The sequence below is a fragment of the Eurosta solidaginis genome, chromosome 4 (genome assembly GCF_040869045.1).
Source record: "Eurosta solidaginis isolate ZX-2024a chromosome 4, ASM4086904v1, whole genome shotgun sequence".
Taxonomy (NCBI): Eukaryota; Metazoa; Arthropoda; class Insecta; order Diptera; family Tephritidae; genus Eurosta; species Eurosta solidaginis.
Window position 1 is genome coordinate 73,336,051 of NC_090322.1, and position 22,698 is coordinate 73,358,748.

General features: G+C 41.4%; 1 long non-coding RNA gene and 1 pseudogene across 1 annotated transcript in view; both read left to right on the forward strand.

The window, feature by feature from the left end:
* The first annotated feature begins 7,763 nt into the window (after positions 1 to 7,763).
* The window catches only part of LOC137248014 (uncharacterized), a 45,021-nt gene continuing 30,086 nt past the window's right edge, over positions 7,764 to 22,698 (forward strand). The window contains exons 1-3 of the long non-coding RNA XR_010952005.1: positions 7,764 to 7,899; positions 8,322 to 8,718; positions 8,786 to 8,888. This is a non-coding gene — a long non-coding RNA (uncharacterized lncRNA). The remainder of the gene's footprint in view (positions 7,900 to 8,321; positions 8,719 to 8,785; positions 8,889 to 22,698) is intronic.
* On the forward strand, positions 9,341 to 11,033 carry LOC137247622 (NADP-dependent malic enzyme-like; annotated as a pseudogene).

Below are 22,698 nucleotides of genomic sequence, written 5' to 3' on the forward strand. Positions count from 1 at the left end.
TTTCCATGGGTTTTTTGATAAAAGGAAACCCATTATAAACCAGAGCGCCTTTTTATTCCGGTCTATATTTTCGCGTTTGTATATGCATTTTGGGTTTTGTTCGCGTGCTAACAATCGAGTGTGTTGGATATCACGGATCCGAATTGTGTTCCCATGGGATCGCGCGGACTGCGTTCCCGGCTTAAGTTAAAAATGTGGTAGAGTGGCAACCTTGTGCTGTTCATTAAGAAAATGTCATTCATGGGAATGTGGATACATACATTTTCTGAATGAATTTTCAAGTCGAAAGCGTACAACGTGGTGTGGTAAGTATGGTCCTTTTTGGTTAATTTTCGCCGCTCTACTAATCTTATTTTTCTTATTTTGTTTCAGATTTCTTTGGCTGGATTTTGCTTGCATCTGATGTTGAGCAAAGCGCTGATCCATGATGTTCTATGCGCCACAATCTCTTTTATTAATTTATTATTTGTGGGAGCACTATTCAATATTACCGCAACAGTTTTAGCACGCTGGCTGTGAGGGCCTTTGGTGCTTATTCTTATTTCATCTGTTTCTAGCGACTTGGTTATTTTGCAAAGGTCCTTCCAAAGAGACAATGGCGATGGCTGGATGTAACTTAACCTTCGGTTTCAAAGATGTCAACACTGACGACCTGAATTTAGGGGATGTACCCCACAAACTAATACGTCTCTCTTCTTTATTTCCAGCTCATCGCCTAATTCTGTCGGCGGTAAGCTATGATTTTAACACGAACTCTTAGTGATGGCGGGATTTGTCCCCTTATCGAAATCCGCAGTATCGACAGCGACACCTTTGACCTCTTAATCACATCTTGCTATACGGGCAAAGCGTTCAAAATCCACTGAAAATGGCGAACGTTATGAGTGATGTTGAATGTTAAGATCCCATAACGCACAGCTGGACTCGATGTGCTAACAAGAATGAAACCCATTTTTTTTTTGTTTTTACAAGTGTTACGGTACACCATGGACAAACATTTGTATTTGGAGGGTGCTCTGGACTACTGGCACGCTGCCATCCTGAGACTAACCCATGGACTAAGATGTTGGGTCTGTTGCTGTTGGAAATTGCATAAGCTACGAGCGTTCGCGATGGATGCGTGGTGATCGTGCTGGCATATTCACTCGTAGTCAGTTGTATCGCAAAGATATGTGTGCGCAAAAAATATCTTATTTTACCGTCATAATCTTCCAACCAATAAAGAGTTAATTGATGTTTATTATTATTATTTTTTTTTTATTTCAGTTTAACGACTAATCGAGCAAGAGTGGGATTGGTGCTCTCAGGCGTGGCACGACGTGCCTTCCCAACATCACCAAAGCCTTGCGGCGAGGCAACTCACGATACGTGAAGCCCCAAAAACACCGCTCTGAATGAGAACCAGCCACGAGATGATAGTGCGTAGGTATGGCGTATGATACATAGCATTGCGTGTGCTATTTGGTCATGGGTATGGTTGAATGCGGCCAGAAGCACGACCCAGTACAATTCGCTGTGACGGCAACCTCAGCATTGAATGATGCATATGTAGTTGTCGCCTGGAAACCCTTAACATTGCCTGGTAAAACAATAATAACAAATGAAAACAAACGACAAGAGACTGGATTAAAAGCAAATTATACCAAGGTCGACTAGGTCCCCGTCGTAAGAATTTGCAATTAGTTGGCGTTACTGCACTATTCCTTGCAGCATAATATGACGAATTAGTGCCACCATCAATTGAGGTTTTGTGTACATAGCCGACAATACCTATTCTGCTAAGCATATTATACAAATGGAATTAAAAAATTCAAAACGCTTGACTGCAATGTGTCGCGTCCATTGCCAATACATTTCTTGAGTCGTTTTCCCAAAGCAGCCAACGTGGAAGATAACCATCATGCAATGGCCATATTTCCTCGAATTAACATCGAGAGAGTACGATTTAGCATCATATAAGCCATCAGGGACTGCCGCTGCATCCCTATTTTTAGCTTTACATTTGCTGAAAGATAATTCAAAATTACCAACTGGTTTTAACACCAACCACTGGACATCAACAATGCAATGGTATTCACACTACACTCGTGATCATTTACGACCAATTTACAGAAAAATTGCAAATGTAGTGCGACATGCAAGCGTTGCTCAATTGCAGGCTGTCTAGACAAAATATCAATCATCAGAATTATATAAAATCTCCCTGCGTTCAGAGTTATATGACAGATTAATTGATTCAATAATTAATTCGAACACATGAACGCAAGTGGTAATTAGACGGTTTGGGCGATAGAGGCAAACTGCATGATTTTAAGTTGTGTTTATGGCGTTTAGTTTAATTGGTTAACGGCGGTTTTTATAACAAAACCTATAATTTTATCTGTCATATTCCACTTAAAGAAAAGTATATATATTTTTAAAATTTAACCTTGTGCGCGTTGAAATAATAATCACGAAACAAAACCGTGAGCCAAGTAATTGCCATTGGTGCCGGGAATGTAATGCTGGAAATAAAGAAGAGAGACGTATTAGTTTGTGGGGTACATCCCCTAAATTCAGGTCGTCAGTGTTGACATCTTTGAAACCGGAGGTTAAGTTACATCCAGCCATCGCCATTGTCTCTTTGGAAGGGCCTTTGCAAAATAACCAAGTCGCTAGAAAAAGATGAAATAAGAATAAGCACCAAAGTCCCTCGCAGCCAGCGTGCTAAAACTGTTGGGGTAATATTGAATAGTGCTCCCACAAATAATAAATTAATAAAAGAGATTGTGGCGCATAGAACATCATGGATCAGCGCTTTGCTCAACATCAGATGCAAGCAAAATCCAGCCAAAGAAATCTGAAACAAAATAAGAAAAATAAGATTAGTAGAGCGGCGAAAATTAACCAAAAAGGACCATACTTACCACACCACGTTGTACGCTTTCGACTTGAAAATTCATTCAGAAAATGTATGTATCCACATTCCCATGAATGACATTTTCTTAATGAACAGCACAAGGTTGCCACTCTACCACATTTTTAACTTAAGCCGGGAACGCAGTCCGCGCGATCCCATGGGAACACAATTCGGATCCGTGATATCCAACACACTCGATTGTTAGCACGCGAACAAAATTATAAGTTATCATTATGGCCCCGATAACCGAGTTCGAGTCGTCGAACTGGATACGGCAAGGGGACAAACTACCAGACCAATCACGAAATTGGTCCTACTACCACCCTCCAGTGAGGGTGAGGGAGACTTGTAACTCCCACCCGTTATAACAAACCGCGTAACCCAGCTCTCGTTCACCCCGAACGAGGCCAACAACCCGCCTAACCCAGCTCTCGTTCACCCCGTACGAAGCCAACAGAGCCCTACTACTAATACAATTCAATCTTAATGCGTTAAAGCCCAACAAACCCTTATTTAATGTTTTGGAAAAAAAACTTCAAGTTTATAAAAGAAACGAAGTGAAAACGTTTTCAATATTAACAATAATTTTAATCTTCTTCAATAATCATTTCGCAAGCGTCGATACCGAATACTTGTTGATGATTTAGTTTTCTAAATAAAAATCAAATGCATTGCTAAAAAAAAAAAATGGGTTTCATTCTTGTTAGCACATCGAGTCCAGCTGTGCGTTATGGGATCTTAACATTCAACATCACTCATAACATTCGCCATTTTCAGTGGATTTTGAACGCTTTGCCCTCTTGCAGCCAAGAAGGTCCCTGCCCCCACAAAGAGTTGTCGACTAGGTCCGTGGCTGGAAGTCCTCTGCTGGCTAAGTCCGCTGGATTTGATGCGGACTCGACATGATGCCATGCTTTCGTTCCTACCTTCTCCACGATTTTTGTCACCCTGTGAGCTACAAATGTTGACCAGGCACACGGAGGTTTTCGAATCCATGCTAGGACGATGGTAGAATCTGTCCATAGGTGAATGTTAAATGTGCCTAAGTTCAGGTTCTCCATCACAGTTTCCAAGGCCTCTGCCAACAAGACGGCACCGCATAACTCCAATCGTGGTAATGAAATTGTTTTCACTGGTGCCACCCTGGTTTTTGCCATAAGTAGACTAACGTAGATCCTATCGTTGATCTTAGCTCGCACGTAAACCGTAGCCGCGTAGGCTTTTTCGGACGCGTCACAGAAGCCGTGAATTTCGATGTCGTTGGTTGGGGTGAAGTGCACCCACCGAGGTATACGAATCCGGTTAATGGCAGGATACTCCTGCATAAAGGTTTGCCACCGATCTAGAGTGATTGTGGATACCGGTTCATCCCAATCCGTCCCCTCCAGCCAAATGTTCTGCATTAATATCTTGGCTACGATGATAACTGGAGCAAGCCAGCCTAACGGGTCGAAGAGTTTGGCGATGGCCGATAGGATCGCCCTCTTTGTTAAGATATCCTGGTTTTCGATTGGTTTCGCTGTGAAATAAAAATAGTCGGAATGCGCGTTCCAACGGATTCCTAGGGTTTTTACCATGCTCGCGTCCTCGAACTCCAGAAAGTCTTCCGTAAGCCTGTGAGGTTTGGGTATGCCCTGTAGTATCCTACTGCAATTAGAGGTCCACTTTCGAAGAGGGAATCCTGCTGACTTTAATGCAGCTGTGATTTCATCGCGAGCCGCGATTGCTGCGTCGATGCTATGCCCCCCTGCAAGGACATCATCGACGTACATACTGTTTCGCAAGATGTGCGCTGCGGTTGGCAGAGATGCCTCGACGTCATCTGCAAGTTGATGTAGGGTTCTGATCGCTAGATAGGGGGCACAGTTGACCCCAAAGGTTACCGTGTTGAGCTCAAACACGCTGACAGGGTCCCCTGCTTTGAGTCGAAAAACTATTCTTTGGTATTGGGTTTGATTTTCCTTTACCCAAATTTGCCTGTACATCTTCTCAATGTCGCTGTTGAAGACGTACTTGTAGAATCTCCATCGGAGGAGCAGTATTGTTAAGTCGGATTGAAGTACTGGGCCGGTGTGTAGCACATCGTTCAGGCTTGTGCCATTGGATGTCGGGCACGACGCGTTGAACACGACTCTCACTTTAGTCGTTGTACTCTCCTCTTTAATAACCGCATGATGCGGCAAGAAGTAGCAATCAGATGATTGTGGTGGTACTACGGTGTGCACCTTAGACATGTGCCCTAACGTGACGTATTCTGTCAGTACCCTATTGTATTCCGTCTGTAGGGCCGGTGTCTTGGCTAGGCGTGTCTCGTTCCGATAGAACTGAGAGCAGACGCTCTTAAGAGATGGGCCCAAACAGAGCGTTTTTGGGAAATCTTGTTTAAATGGAAGGGCGACGGTATATCTTCCATCTGAATTCCTTTCCGTCGTGTTCTTATATAGCTCAAACACGCTGACAGGGTCCTCTGCTTTGAGTCGAAAAACTATTCTTTGGTATTGGGTTTGATTTTCCTTTACCCAAATTTGCCTGTACATCTTCTCAATGTCGCTGTTGAAGACGTACTTGTAGAATCTCCATCGGAGGAGCAGTATTGTTAAGTCGGATTGAAGTACTGGGCCGGTGTGTAGCACATCGTTCAGGCTTGTGCCATTGGATGTCGGGCACGACGCGTTGAACACGACTCTCACTTTAGTCGTTGTACTCTCCTCTTTAATAACCGCATGATGCGGCAAGAAGTAGCAATCAGATGATTGTGGTGGTACTACGGTGTGCACCTTAGACATGTGCCCTAACGTGACGTATTCTGTCAGTACCCTATTGTATTCCGTCTGTAGGGCCGGTGTCTTGGCTAGGCGTGTCTCGTTCCGATAGAACTGAGAGCAGACGCTCTTAAGAGATGGGCCCAAACAGAGCGTTTTTGGGAAATCTTGTTTAAATGGAAGGGCGACGGTATATCTTCCATCTGAATTCCTTTCCGTCGTGTTCTGATATAGTGCCTCGCAATAGGCATTGCCTTCCGTCAGGGTTTTTTTTTGTTGGTATATTTTCAATTTCCCAGAAAGCTGTTAGTTGCTTGTCTAGGCTAATTTCGTTGAAAAAGGATACCCGCGTATTGGTTGGGTGAGGTGCATCTGCACGACCGGTTAAAATCCAACCGAAGACGGTTTCTTGGGCGAGAAGCTTATTTAGAACGTTCTTCCGTATACCGTTTAGTATTATCTGCGGATAAATGTCGCCTCCAAGTATGAGATCGACTGGTTCATTAATGAAGAACCTTTTATCCGCCAGAATCAGATCAGGGAACGCTTGCCGAGTCGTTGCGCTCACTTGGCAAGTCGGAAGGTCCCCTGTTAATTGAGGCAGGACTAGGGCCACTGCATTGATACTTACTAAGGGGTCTGTAAGCGAACCTAAGTTAATCGAACATGATTCCTTTACCTGTGCAGATGGTGTATTGTTTATTCCTGACACTTGCACATGCAGGCGTTTGGACGGAAGGTTTATTCGCTTCTTTAGTCTTTCAGTTATGAAAGAGCATTCGGACCCAGAGTCTATCAGCGCTCTGGCGGAAAATTTCACTCCATTATAGTGTATATTAACACGTGCTGTTCCTAATAACACCCCTTTAGTGGTGTTAGCATGACACGAAGAGACGTTATTAGCATTATCTTGTCTTTTTTCAGACTCCATCCTTGCCTAGCCTGTTGTGAGGTTGAAGGTGTATTGTCGGTGGCGTTTTGAGTCCACCTTTGAGGAGTTGTCTTTGGTTGGGCTGTCGGAAGATGGAGCAAGGTGTTGTGCCTTGCGTGGCACGTGCTGCAATTAAATTGGCTAGTGCATCGTGTCACGGTGTGTCCACCCGACAGACAATTCAGACAGTAACTATTGTTTTTGACAAATTCGATTTTTCCTGATGTAGACAACCTACGGAATTTTTGGCAATTTCGTAATTTGTGCTCCGTACTGTTGCACATCTTACAGGCTGATTTGGGTACGCTGCCTTGGTAAACCCCAAGTTTTGTAGAATTTTCCCTAGAATTCGAACTCTGACTTTTGGGTGTTTTTGTTGTTTTATTACCCCTAAGATCGGAAACCGTCTGTAATGTCTGGAAGCGATTGGACAGGAATTTGTCCATATCCACCCATTTCAGGATATCTGGCTTTCACCCAGAAGGCCCGGGTTCGATTCCCGGTATGGGAACCAAATACCGCACGTCTGTCGAGGTGCACCATCGTTCTTCGAGGAAAGTATGGGGTAGCGGGAAAGATCACGACCCAAGCCACCGTAATAGCAAACTATGCCAAGTTAAACCCCACGGCAAATCTGGACCCGTCGGTAGCGGCCCCATTCCAGTTCATGAAGCTGGCCGATCCGACGTTTTACCGATCGTCGCCAGTGTTGCTCACTCTGGGCGCCGACGTCTACGCCAATATTATGGTCGGCGGCACACCCGCGTCGACTGTCGGCGGGCTCCTCACCCAAGCCACAATATTCGGCCTCGTCGTGTCCGGAGCCCACCCACTATAAAACCGTAAACTATACCACAAGGTGCATTTTAAACCAAGCAACCCCACGTACTTGAATACTAACGCTTTTCTTTTTCATCCACAGTTCAGTGAGGCTGCATTACTGCGAGCACGGATGTCCGCCGGAGATCGTACTTACGATCCTACTATACATACGTCTCATATTTTTTAAATTTATTTAGTTTATCCCGCCTTGGGAAGGTTGCTGGCGTACTCACCGAGTTTCAAGTTGCTCGCCGCAAGGGGGCCGGCATGTTTAGGCCACCAGCCTAAATATTTCGGACCACCCTAACACGCACATTAGTTATTTATTTATTATTATTACCGGTAACGGCTAACACCAGCCGAGAGCTAACTTTGAAGGGGAAAAACTCAACGAAAGTTAGCTATCGGCAGGTGCCGCGGACTTGTTCGCGGTTTTGAACTTTCTTTTCTATTTGGAACGTCAAAGAGCCAGCAGCTAGCCCCAGGTGAGTAAGAAAAAAGTGAGTTATTTAAATCAGCCATTTTATACAGTGCGAGTGTCAGTGAATTAAGATTTGAAAATAATTAATGTTAAAAATCTGAGTTGCCTCTTGAATTTATTTTGTACAATTTTGGCTCCTAGCCATTGTCACATAACTTTAATTTTCAATTTGCCTTTTTTTGCAATTCACTCGTATGAATTTGAATGTGCCAAGTGCATATTGTACGCGGTAATAAGTTGTATGTTGAAGTGTGTGCAAACAATTATTTTCATCCTTGTGCATTAAATTAATTCCCATCTTAAATTCCGGGAATGTTTCAGTTTCGCTCGCGTTCCTCATCAAGATGTCTTCGTGACTATGAACTATATTAGATTCAGCTAATAATCCAAAATTTCTCATCCAACCCATTTCTATCGCTGTTCCAGCCTATACCGATAAGAACATTATCTAGATTGGCTTGTTCCTCTCTGGTAGACTGGGTTTCAGTCTCCTGTCAACTATTGCTGTTACGGCAATCATTGCCCGATGGGCCTTGGCCTTGGTTTCAGTTTCGCTCGCGTTCCTCATCAAGATGTCTTCGTGACTATGAACTATATTAGATTCAGCTAATAATCCAAAATTTCTCATCCAACCCATTTCTATCGCTGTTCCAGCCTATACCGATAAGAACATTATCTAGATTGGCTTGTTCCTCTCTGGTAGACTGGGTTTCAGTCTCCTGTCAACTATTGCTGTTACGGCAATCATTGCCCGATGGGCCTCTGGCACCATCCCTTCATACGGGATACGGTACGGCAAAATCGGCAGTTGGGTCAACTGAAGGTATGAGATAATTCGTCTAATTTCTTAGATTTATATTATTTATATATTATATTTTCGTAAAATTTAGGTAGCGAAGTACATACACTGCACGTTGGCAAGAGATGGCCGTCGAAATAGATGCAGCCCTAAGGTTGGAAGGCAATACCAGCATGGTCTATGTGTGGTAAGAGGTGAGCTAATATGCACGTTTGTTATTGTATTTTATGTTATTTTTCGTTTTGAAGTGAGTACTTAGGTTGTATTATAGGATTTCAAAAAGGGGCTTGTGTAATTGTATGGGTTTTAACTGTAATCAATTTTTAGATTGAAACCCGTGGGTGTTCCCTCCCCTTTTTTTTTCCTCAAGCCGCGTTTGCGCCAACCAAACCATCAGTAAGCCTTTATGAATTTCTCTACATCTCGATGCAATTTGGTTACGCTTTCTGATTAGATAATGAGTTCATTGAACAAAGAGATAATCAATGAACCATATGACTACTGTGATGATCAAAACCTAAATATAGTTTGTCAATCATCTTTTGGAATCATATTGGACTCCAATATGTTTACTTTAGGTGATCAAAAATTTGAATCATTTTTCACTCAGCCTTTTGAATCTTTTCGGCGAGTCGAATCGCCGCCGAGCAATCATCTTTGCCATCGCAAACGCAAAATCAGCAGCAAATAATATTGTCGGTTAAGAAGGAGAACAAAGAAGATAATAACCAATTACCACCATTATTATCCTCCAAAGCCCTACAGGAATTAAATAACAAGTTAGATATTTTAAATAGCTACAACAATAGCGTACAAAAGTAACAACCAAGAAATTATAGCATAATGAGTGAAGCAAAGAAAAATTTCCAAAGTTCAAATTGTGTACAAAATTTGAGTAAAACCGATGATGGCGAAGTGCCCAGCAAAATTAGTGGCTTAGAGCGTCTGCATAGCAAAAAGTTCAATAAGGGTTTGGCATTTACCGTTCAAGAGCGTCAAATACTTGGCTTTCAAGCCTTATTACCTGCCGTTGTGAAAACTGAGGAAGAGCAGGTGAAGCACGTGCTAATTCTGCTCGTTGGCTCGTTTGGAAAATGATTTGGACAAATATATGTACCTCTCCGGTTTGGCCGAGCGCAATGAGCGTTTATTTTACAAAGTGATGTCATCTGATATTGCCAAAATGATGCCTCTTGTCTATACACCCTCAGTTGGATTGGCGTGTCAAAAGTTCAGTTTGATATACCAACATCCGAAAGGTCTCTATATTACGATCAAGGATAAGGGACATGTTTACGAAGTGCTTAAGAACTGGCCCGAAACCGATATCCGCACTATCGTCGTCACCGATGGTGAGCGTATTCTTGGTCTTGGCGATTTGGGTGCAAATGGCATGGGTATTTCTGTTGGTAAATTGGCGCTGTAAACCGCTTTGGCCGGCATCAAGCCCAGTCAATGTCTACCCATCACATTGGATGTGGGTGCATACACAAAGCATTCTCGATGATCCCCTATATATTGGTTTACGTCACAAGCGCGTTACTGGTCAGGAATATGATGACTGTGTTGAGGAATTTATGCAGGCTGCAGTACGTCGTTGCGGGCGTCAATGTCTTATACAATTTGAAGATTTTGGAAATAGTAATGCATTCCGTCTATTAGACAAATATCGTGGTCATTATTGCACATTCAACGATGACATCCAAGGTACAGCATCTGTTGCTGTTGCTGGTATTTTGGCTTCATTACGTTTAACCAAAACAACACTCATGGAAAACAAAATTCTGTTCTTCGGTGCTGGTGAAGCGGCTTTAGGTATTGCAAATCTCTGCAAGATTGCAATGATGAGAGCAGGACTCTCAGCCGAAGAGGCACTCGTTCGTATTCGGTTAGTTGATAGCCGTGGTTTAGTTGTTAAAAATCGGCCAAGTGGTGGTTTAACAGAACACAAACTACATTTTGCGCATGAGCATAAACCTCTCGATACTCTACTCGAGGCTGTACAAAAGATCAAGCCAACCATGTTGATGGGAGCTGCTGCTGTTGGGGGTGCATTTACTCCAGAAATTCCTCGTTTAATGGCGGAATATAATGATAAACCCGTGATCTTTGCGCTCTCGAATCCCACCAATAAAGCTGAGTGCACAGCTGAGCAAGCTTATGTCAATACGGGTGGTAGAGCTATTTTCTCGTCTGGTTCACCTTTCGCGCCTGTTACATACAAAGGCAAAACTTTTACTCCGGGTCAGGGTAATAATTCGTATATTTTCCCTGGTATTGCATTCGGTGTAATCGCTGCTGGCGTCAAAACCATTCCTGAAGAATGGTTGGATGGTTGACTGAATAATGACCATTCCACCTGTTGAAATTTTACTTCTCTTTGAAGATCTTATTTTGTATGAGATCTGAATCAGAAACGATATTTAGGCATAATCACATTTAAGATACATCTGTTCGCATAGCCATATATGTAGATAATCCTATATATTTGTACCTATATATGTGCGGAAACAGATATGAAGCTTACAAACGCTGATCTTTCGTTTACAAAATGTTTGAAGGAAAACGCAACATAATCGAAATGACACGTTGGTTCGAAGCTTAAAAAAATTTATGCTTACATAATATTTTTTTTTTTTTTTTAGCAATGCATTTGATTTTTATTTAGAAAACTAAGTCATCAACAAGTATTCGGTCTCGACGCTTGCGAAATGATTATTGAAGAAGATTAAAATTATTGTTAATATTGAAAACGTTTTCACTTCGTTTCTTTTATAAACTTGAAGTTTTTTTTCCAAAACATTAAATAAGGGTTTGTTGGGTTTTAACGCATTAAGATTGAATTGTATTAGTAGTAGGGCTCTGTTGGCTTCGTACGGGGTGAACGAGAGCTGGGTTAGGTGGGTTGTTGGCCTCGTTCGGGGTGAACGAGAGCTGGGTTAGGCGGGTTGTTGGCCTCGTTCGGGGTGAACGAGAGCTGGGTTACGCGGTTTGTTATAACGGGTGGGAGTTACAAGTCTCCGTCACCCTCACTGGAGGGTGGTAGTAGGACCAATTTCGTGATTGGTCTGGTAGTTTGTCCCCTTGCCGTATCCAGTTCGACGACTCGAACTCGGTTATCGGGGCCATAATGAAGGTTGGCTATCCGACCTAGTCTCCATTCGTTGGGGGGCAGATTATCCTCCTTAATGACGACTAGGTCTCCCTGTTTGAGGTTTGATTGTGGATGCTTCCACTTAACGCGCTTCTGCAATTCGGTGAGATACCCCGTTTTCCACCGTTTGCAGAAGGTTTGATGCAGCGCCTTGAGTTTTTCCCATCGATTGACGAGTGATGCGCGATTCTCGCTGACGTCGATCTCGGGTGGCGCTAGTAGGTGGCCCCCGACTAGGAAGTGCCCGGGGGTAAGTGGCTCCAGGTTGGACGGGTCATTTGAAGATGGGCTTAGGGGTCGGGAGTTGAGACAGGATTCAATCTTACACAGGAGGGTGCTAAACTCCTCGAGAGTAAATTTATGATCCGATGCGATCTTTTTGAAATGAGTTTTGAAACTCTTGACCCCCGCTTCCCACAGCCCGCCCATATGAGGAGCAGCTGCTGGTATGAAATGCCATGTCAGGGTTTGGTGGGCATATTTAGAGAGGGTTTGGTTGCGCGCATCAACGAGGAATGCCTTGACCTCTGAGCGGAGAGCCCTTGACGCGCCGACAAAGTTCGTTCCGTTGTCGGAATAGAGGTTTTTCGGGCATCCTCGTCTGGCGACAAACCGGCTAAATGCTGCGAGAAACGCGGCGGTGCTGAGGTCGCTAGTCGCCTCCAAGTGGATCGCCTTAGTCGCAAAGCAGACGAATAGGCAGACGTATCCATTAGACATGCGGCATCCTCGTCCGCTGTATGACTTGATGTCAAACGGTCCGGCAAAATCCACCCCGGTGTTGGTGAATGGCCGAGAAAAGGTAGTACGTTCCGCAGGGAGAATTCCCATGAGTTGCGTCGGGGAACGTTTGCGGAATAGCGTACAGGCCTTGCAGTTGTGAATGGTGGATCGGATCATGTTTTTGACCCGAGGTATCCAATACTGCGTGCGTAGGAGCCGCAGCATTAGTTGGTTTCCGCCATGTATAGAAATGGTGTGGAAAACTGGACTAGGAGACGGGTGAGTCGGCAGGCGTAAGGGAGAATTATCGATCAAGAGTATCCTCCCTATTGTTGATGTTTGTTGCTGCATGCACTTGTACTCGTTTTTCTTCGATGTTTGTGTGGTACTCCTGTTCGCCTTGAGATGGCCATTTTGCTTTGCCCTCTTGCAGCCAAGAAGGTCCCTGCTCGAAGGCCAAATGTTTTGCGGGGCAGTGGACCCGGGGAAGTCGGGCGTGTGCGTTGCAAATAAAAGAAATAAAACACCGAATTAGTATCAAACAATAACAATTTATTCACTATGTACAGAGGATGTGGTTATTAATTATCAAGGGTTCGCTAAGGTGAAAGTTCAAAACACAAAAGGTGTGCAAGAGTACACTCGCGGTATGTAATGAAGGGGCCTAATTAATTCCAACTCAAAGTATTGGGTAAAGAAAGAATTAATTAAACGCACGCTTCACTATGCACAAATAATTACTTGCAATATTAATTCCCGGAATTTAAGATGGGAATTAATTTAATGCACAAGGATGAAAATAATTGTTTGCACACACTTCAACATACAACTTATTACCGCGTACAATATGCACTTGGCACATTCAAATTCATACGAGTGAATTTCAAAAAAAGGCAAAGCCCGCCCAACCGACACGAGGGGCGCACCCGCATGACGCATGGATTTGTTTTTGTTTTTGCCGAGTTGTTGATAGGCGGAGGTTTGTTAAGCGTCGAGATCTAAAACTGCTCAGCTACAGAATAAAAATCATCAGCTGAGTATTATATACATAACAGTAGAAAATTGTACATATAGTAAATTGTTAAATAAGTTAAGGATTTAGCATATAAAGATTTTTATTTTTTTTATTTTTATTTTGTTACGAGTTAAGATAGGATAGGACAGTTTTCCTTATAGTAAAAAGTGAATCCGTTATATCAAATGAATTCGAGTGAGAGTTAAAATCATAACACAAACACCGGAAAGGTTCATTTAATTCGAAGTTAGTTCTACACTGCCTCAAAAGAAGAGGTTTGTAATGTCTTGACGCTCGTGATGGGACATTGAAGTTTACTTCGTTCAAAAGAAAGGGCCTAGAAATTAGTCCATTCAGTAGTTTAGCCATAAATAATACGCCTAGCATTTCTCTACGGCTAGCGAGAGTTGGAAGATTGATAAGCCTTAACCGACTAGTATAAGGTGGAAGATTATATGCAGAGTCCCAATGAAAATTCCTTAAAGAAAAATGTAAAAATTGCTTCTGTATTGACTCAAGCCTATCTGCATGAACTTGATATCGCGGATTCCAGACTACTGATCCGTATTCTAGTATCGGCCTAACTAATGTGGTAAAAAGGGCTTTGGTTACATAAGGGTCACTAAATTCTTTAGACCATCTCTTCACGAATGATAGAACACCTCTAGCCTTATTGGCAGTAGTCATAATATGAAGGTTGAAACTAAGTTTAGCATCCATCGTAACTCCCAAGTCAACAAAATAATTTACTGATGCAAGACAAAAATTATCAATTACGTAAGAGGCTGCTGGCAAAGATCTCCGAGAGAGGCACATGAACTTACATTTATTGATGGTCAGCGGCATTGAATTCGCGTTGCACCAAGCAACTAAGCAGTTTAAATCCGCTTGAAGCAATGGACGTTCTTCAATAGACTCATAAGACCTAAAAAGTTTTACATCATCAGCATACATTAAAATTTTGGAATATTTTATTATGGTACAGATATCATTAATAAATAGCAAGAACAGAATTGGACCGAGATGACTGCCCTGTGGGACGCCAGAGGGAACATTAATGATCTCTGAAAGAGTATTTTAAAAATTACTTGTTGCGTTCTACTGCAGAGATAAGAAGATATCCACTGAGTGAGACCTGGTTGGAAACCAAGTCGATCCAGCTTGTGGATAAGCAATGAATGGGAAACTTTGTCAAATGCTTTACTGAAATCAGTGTAAATAACATCGGTGTGAAGATTTTCTCTAAATCCATTAGAAACATGCGTTGTGAATTCAAGTAGGTTGGTAATGGTAGATTTGCCTCTACAGAATCCATGTTGAGAGTTTGCAATCAATGCAGAAATGGAAAATGTTAGCTTATTAGTAACAATGGCTTCAAACACCTTTGGTATGGCAGACAATTTTGTAATTCCTCGATAATTTTCTACACATGACCTACTGCCATTTTTGTGGAGGGGTATTAGAAAAGATTCCTTCCAAGCAGAAGGAAAAACTCCATGTTTTAGGGACATTTTGAATAAATCAGTTAGGGGCAGATAAATGTGTTCTGCACATCTTTTGAGACAACATGTGGGAATTAGATCAGGACCGTATTTATAAGATTCCTTCAAAGAAGTTAAATATGTAAGAACCTCTTCTGGAGATATTGATGGAATATTAATTGCGTTAAGTGAGTCAAGTTCATACGGGTATTCACTAGACAAAGAAATTAATTCAGCGGAATAGTGAGATTTGAAAAATTGTGCAAATAAATTAGCAATAACTTGATCGTCGCTAGAGAAATCATCACGGTATTTCATACCAGAAGGAAAGCCTTTAACCCTACGTTTAGAGTTCACGAAATTATAGAAAGGATTTGCAAGTTATTTTCTTTTTCATGGCACAGAGATAGGTATTGTAACAATTTTTTGTAATTAAAAATATTTATGACGCAATATAGAGTGCTTCAAGTAGTCGGAGTGTGACCCCGTCTTCTTGTATAGCTTGAAGGAACGCGTTTTTTTGTTTTTTAAAGATTTCAGTTCTTTGGTGTACCATATTTGGACTAGTTCAGTAAAAACACGTTTACGCTTAGGTACATGTCTTTCCAGAATAGCGTGAATGACGGCGTTGAAGTCATAAACGTTTTTGTCAATATCTGCAACGTATTTGGGCTAAACTATTGTAGATACAATTTGGTTGAGTTTATTAAAATTAGCCTTCGCGAATTCTAATCTAAAACTAGAGTCGTTTTCTGTGGTAGTGCAACTCCGAGAACCTTCTTCCAATTCGTAAACTATTTCCAGCGAAGGATGGTAAGGATCCTCAGGTACAGTAAGAGGTTCACCCCTCCTAAGAATGGATTTTGATGTATCATCAACAAATACTAGATCAAGTACCCTCCCGTACATGTTTGGAACTATATTTATGTGTCTTAGGCAAAGTTCAGTTATTTCAGCTAAAAAGTCGATGCTGGAGAATTTTGAAGAAACAGGTACAATACCATGGTCGGATGTGGTCCATGATACGTGCGGAAGATTAAAATCACGATCGGAGTCAATAGGCTTCAACAATGAACTGATATCTTTCAGTAACGAAATATGGTTCATATACACCGAGGGATCTGAAGATGGTGGGATATAGCAAATGGCAATATAGGTGAAACCTATTCCCAGCTGGGTTCTAATGCACTTAAATTCCGTAGCTTTAATAACAGGTAAATTTACCTCAGCGGAAGGTATAGAAGAATGTACCGCGAGGGAAACTCCACCTCCAACTCTGTTCAAGCGGTCATTTCTATATATTTGGTAATCATTGCAAAGAATCTCCGAATTAAAAATATGAGGCTTTAACCAAGTTTCTGTAAAAGCGATGATATTGTAATTACAGTTAAATGTTCTCAAGTATAGTTCAGTTAGTTTTGTGTTTAGGCCTCTTAAATTTTGATAAAATATATTAAGGACAGGTTTAATATTTAGTTCACGCGATATTCAATAGCTGCGGCAAGTTCTCGATCTTTACATTTGACTCGCTCTTGCTTATCTCCTCCAGCTTTGCGTTTACGACCAGCCAAGTTGGAACTACCATGACCGGTGCTGCAATGACGTGCAATATGACTTGGGTTACCACACTTGAAACACTTCATAATTCCGGCATTTTTTTGTTATAATCCCTTCAGTGCTTCCAAAATTGTGTCTACCCAATCTGGCCTTTCCACTTCCACGCGATGAGCTTTGTATGCGGGATTACTGAAACGTGACGCTGTTTCCTGAGTCAGTGCATGGGATACCGTTTCAGCAAATGTTGGCTTTGGGTTCGCATATGTAGCTCGTTTCGTTTCGGCATCCCGTATTCCATTTATAAAGCTCTGAATTTTAACCCTCTCGGTGTATTCCACGGGTGCGTCTGCATTTGCATTTGAGCCAATATTTCAACATCCGACGCAAACTCCTGCAAAGTCTCATTCGCCTTTTGGTAACGATTTTGCAATTCAATTTGATATATCTGTTTCCTATGCTCGCTTCCGTAACGTCGTTCTACAGCAGCCATCAATGCGTCATAACTGTTCCGTTCATACTCTGGAATAGTCTGTAAGATTTAGGCAGCTGGTCCTTTCAATTCTGCGAAAAGTGCAGCAACTTTATCTTCAGCATTCCAGTGGTTCACTGCTACGATCTTCTTAAACTGTAGCTTAAAGATCTGGAAAGGAACAGAACCGTCAAAGGATGGTGTTTTTACCTTTGGATTGCTTGCTGAAACAGCTGGGCGATTTGATTGCAACTCCTGTATACGACCTCTCAAAGCATCCACCTCTGCCTCGAATTTTTCTTCAAACTGCATTATTTTTTCGTCCATGCGCGCTTCGAGTTTTGATGATATACGCGCCTCTTTTGCTTACAGTTGTACTGTAATGCGTGTCTCTTGTTCTTTCAGTTGGGTTGCCATATATGCCTTTTATTCTTCCAGCTGTGATGACATATTTGTGATGAAATTTTTGTTATACATGCCCCTTGGGCTTCAATCTTCCCTCTTATACGGTTCTCCTGCGATTCCAGCTGAGTTTCCATCTTGGATGTAATCTGTCTCTCATTTCTGACATTTGCGAAGACATTGATGTTACTGTCGATGTTTGTGCAGATATTGCAGCCAAAATCATGTTCAAGTATGAGCTCGTAACTGATTACGATGTTTCGTTTTTCTCTTCAATTTTTGTTGTTGTCTCATCCCCATCAGGATAAAAGACAAACCCGTCCACATCAATTCCTTGCGACTCCATTACCTCTCGTAGCCGTGCTTGAAGATCGATCTTATTGCCGGTTGTATTCAATCCACGGTTCTCCAACTCCTTTTTCAGTTGCTGGATCCTCAATTCACTCAACTTTGCCATGTCCAAGTTGTATTCCCAATCTTCGGAATTTATTCAACAATTCCTCTTCTGACACCAATTGTAACGAATCTACTGCAAATCCTCTTATTTGCAACCTTCTGCTAAGTTCGAATCAAAACTGTTGAATAAATAACTCCAATATCTAATAATGCAAAATGGCCTTTATTCAAGTACTTCCAAAATAACACTTCTATTGCTCGACAGATAGCGTGCTTAATCGAAACTGATTGTAGTGCCTCTACTGTTGCTGCCTTTTATACTCTTTGATTTCATCGTTGCATCTTCTAGGCGCTTCTGTTCTAGAATCTACTAGTTGGTTATCTGCTATAGGTTTCTCAGCTATAACTACAGATGCACAATTTTTATAGCTTCTCTCACAGCTCATGCGCGTGTGTTTGTGAGCGACACTTCCACAATTACAATTGCATACTTTTGGGAGCATCTCAGATAAGATATCTGCATTTGTTTGTGCGTTGCTTCTCCGCGTACGTACATATGTGTAGACTTAATGATTGACTCGTTTATGTAGATACTAAATGATTGATTTATGGATGTGCATACAAGTCAATCTTAGCATCGGCTTAGAGATGGTAGTACCCCTCAGTGTTACTAATATTCGTAACAATATGTAATTTAGAAATATATACTTATATGCAAGTAAATAATCGAATATATGGGTAGAATAATACCGTTAACCGTAGGATACCTTATGTAAATATATATAATAAGTAAGATTTATTGTTGCAGGATAACTGTCCACCTGCGCGTGGACAAGTATAAAAGGGCGACAAATTTTGCGAATTTGAGTAGTAGCCAGCTAGGTATAGTAGCCTGATAACGCCTTGTTTAACTAGGGCTCCTGGGATTTCCATCTCACGAGTTCTTTATTTTAGTAACTTTGGGGGTTTTTTCAACCCCATAGTTATAGGGATTGTGGTGGTTTTTCCACCTCCGACACCTTCAGGAAGAGCAGGGTATCTTTAAGTTTTAGACTCGGTGGGAGTTTTACCAACTCCACCGACTGGGGGGAAGTGGTGGTTCTCCACCTCCGCTTTCTTTACGAATAGGTCGAGATTTTAGTTTAAGCATAGTCCCGGTGTGGGTTTTCCCAACCCCATCGGCGTAGAATCGACGGTGGCTTCCCACCTCCGTCGCCGTAACTTTAAGGGTAGTTTTTCAATTGACTTGAATAAAGAGTTTATAACGTTTAAACAACAAACAGAATCTTTCTCTTTAAAAGGAGACGATAGGGATTCTTCTCTATTCCCACAGGGATCCTGGACGGACTGAGCATACCCCGGCGTAAGGAAAATAAATATTTTGTTACAAAAATGTTATTATAATTTAATTATCTTCGCGCCCGAAAACCTTTAAAGAGACTGGTGAATGAAACAATAATCGTTTTTCGATTAAATATCAACATATGAAAGGTCAGGGAGTAAACCCAGTAAGAATGCTGCGTGTTAGATAATGAATTGTGTTACGGTCCACTTGGGAGATTCACCCTTGGAACATACCAGTTGACTAGTGATAGGGAAAAGGTTAGGATTCACCCTCACTCATCTCTGCCTGGGGTGGTTAAAACAAATTTTTGTTAATTTCGCGCGGGTGGCATCGCCAAAGAATCCAATGGTGTGAGCAAATCCCCAATAACGGCAACCACCATGGCGTAACTATACAAGGTGACAGCTGACTCGTAGTTTTTATACGAATTGACACATCAACTTTCAGCGCAGTACGATTTTGACGTTAGTCCATCGGTTCACAAAAATAAAGTATATGGAACTTTTAATGATGGCTGCAGGAATTTCACCGCGTTCCACCATGGCAACCACAATTAAATCATGCGATTTAAAGCGCCGCTCCACTGCGCAGTAGCAGTTATTGGAATGGAATTTTTTCTTCAAGGGCTTGACGGCGTGGCGCGCTTTTCGAGAAATCAAAAAGAAAAGTGCTGGGCTAATGACTGGTCGTGCCGTGCGTGTAACAACGTATAAAAGAAAACGATTTTGGCTTTTTTTTACTGTACCTATGAAGGTTTATTTAAAAAAATAAAGGATTTTTGACTTTATGGAAATCGAGTGGGGAGAAAACGTTTTTTTTATCAGGTTGCGTGTGAATAAGTGAAGAAAGTGGAGTGTTGCGCGTTTTTTGTTGAGCCAAGCGTTGGACCACAAGCGTAGAAATTGGGATATAATAAACTTGAGCATTTTGGTGCGTATACGAAAATCTTGGTAAATTGTCCAACTTGAGAAAACTTTAAACGAACGGATGATTTAGTAAAAACTATATTGTTTCAATAGTTTTACATCGCATTTTTTCTCTGCGAATTTTTCTTGTATGTATGTATAGACAGAAATGTGTATACGAATGACTGCTTTCGTGAAAATCTGCTGCAATATAATTTTACAAGCCGCTCAGGCCAAAATATGCACAATTTAACCATTTAAACAACTGTTCGATTTATTTACGTGTATTTCAAGTGGCACAGTGAAATTATGTGTACGTCTAAAGCATACGAACCGCTAACTAGGTAGATAAAAAACATAAAAGAAAATGCGGTTATGTGCACAGGAATGGGGATGCAGTAAAGTTACAACCGCCTGTTGCAAACACTTTATATGCCCAAGTGCATGGTGAAACGCCATTGTTAGCCACAAAAAAATTATACGGTCCAACAGCGGCTCAATTGGCAGCCACACCAACAGCACCCACATGCAATAATAGCTACCACAGCAATGCAACTTCCACAGTTACAAGCTTGGCAAGTGGTCGCAGCCCACCACCACAACTTAGACGACATCAACATCATAGGAAAAACCCGTAAGTAGACCAGTGCGCAATATGGGTAACAAAGTACTAATCCCATTAAACGCCACCATCACGCTCTAAATTAAGCTGTAATAGCATAACATCCGAAGTCGCTTTGTCGAGCGAAATAGACGCCACACGCAGTGACCATAAACGCCACTTATTTTACCTTTTTTTTCTTTTTCTCAGGAGCACCCAACTTCCACCAGCAACCACGCCAACAAAAAGGCAGACGCCCACTAAACGGCCTCCTGCACTACCAACAGTGTCAACAAAAAGGCATAGGCCTACTAAGCGGCCTCCTGCACTACCAACAGTGACAATCAAAAGGCAGAGGCCCACCTAAACGGCATCCTGCACCTCCGACAGTGACAACAAAAAGGCAGAGGCCCACCTAAACGGCCTCCTGCAGCACCGGCTGTGACATCAAAAGGCAGAGGCCCACCTAAACGGCCTCCTGCAGCACCATCAGTGACATCAAAAGGCAGAGGTCCACTTAAACGACCTCCTGCCACACCGGCAGTGACAACAAAAAGGCAGATACCCACCTAAACGGCCTCCCGCAGCACCGGCTACGACAACGAGAACAACATCTAATGGGTGAGTTCGTTCCGTGGTACGGAATTGTAAGATCTTTAGTCACATGTGTCTAAGGCTAGATAAATATACAAGAAAACAAAGAAGAAATTTGTAATTATTGTAATACATTGCAATTTTTAGAATCGTTTCGATCAAACCATTATATGAATTTCTATAATGAGAACAATTTTTTTTGTTATACATATAATGAATGCTCCCATGTATGTATGGAGTATGTATGTACATTAAGTTGCCGTAGATTTGGCTTTGCACATCTATGAATATATTTTTATTTAAATTTAAACATTTAAATCACATACCTGTAAGATATATATATTTATATTAGTAATCTGCATATAATATTAATATTACAATACCTACTAATTGCGTTTGGGGGGAAAGTTTGTTTGCCTGTATTCTATTAATCTGGTTAAATACTCCGAGTTTGCTAGTTAGGGAATTTTATATTTACCTCAACTTGTCTGAGTAGCTGACGAAGTCAACTAATATTCGAAATTATTAATGAGAATTCTCCGTCGGGTTGCATTCTAGATTTTCGTCAATACAGAAACTATGAAAATTTATTAAACTTTCATGAAGCCTTTTTTTTTGAACTTCTAATTTTTTTGCAATTGATCTGAAAATCTAAATTAAAACATAGTAAAATAAAATAAAATATAGTAAGATAATGAAGTGATAGTACTATTAAGATTAAATAACATAAACTACAATAAAATCAACTAAATGTTCAACCACCTAAAACTAAAATAAAATAAAATAAAATGAAATAAACTAAAATAAGATAAAATAGAATAAAATGAAATCGAATAAAATAAGATGAACAAAAATAAAATAAAATAAAATAAACTAAAATACAACAAATTTTAATATACTCTTCCGCCCCCTACTTAATTATATATATAGCCTTCCGCTAACTTTGCAACTAAAATCTTTTTGTTGTTGAAAAGAATATGTAATTAAGCCAGATTCCCTCACATCTTGAGATACACCTAACCTTGAGTTTGTTTTCTTCTTTTGCTTAGGGTTTCCCCTATATTCGTTTGAATAAGCCTTAGTATAGGGTTAGTCGTATAACATGTATTGGCATGTAAGTAATGAATAAGCTTTCACTGCATTGTTTTGGATAATGAATTATAAATAAATATTGTACTATAAATGGGAATGCTGATTTTTCTTGTTATTTAGAAGGCACATAGGGTACTCAGGCAAGGGGCCACCGAAATATAGGTGCGTCGGTGGCCATGGATTTGAGGGTGGGTCAAGCACCGGACGTCGCAACAACACCCGCGGCGCCCCTATGTATATTTGGCCTTTTTATTTTTATTTTCAGCCGTT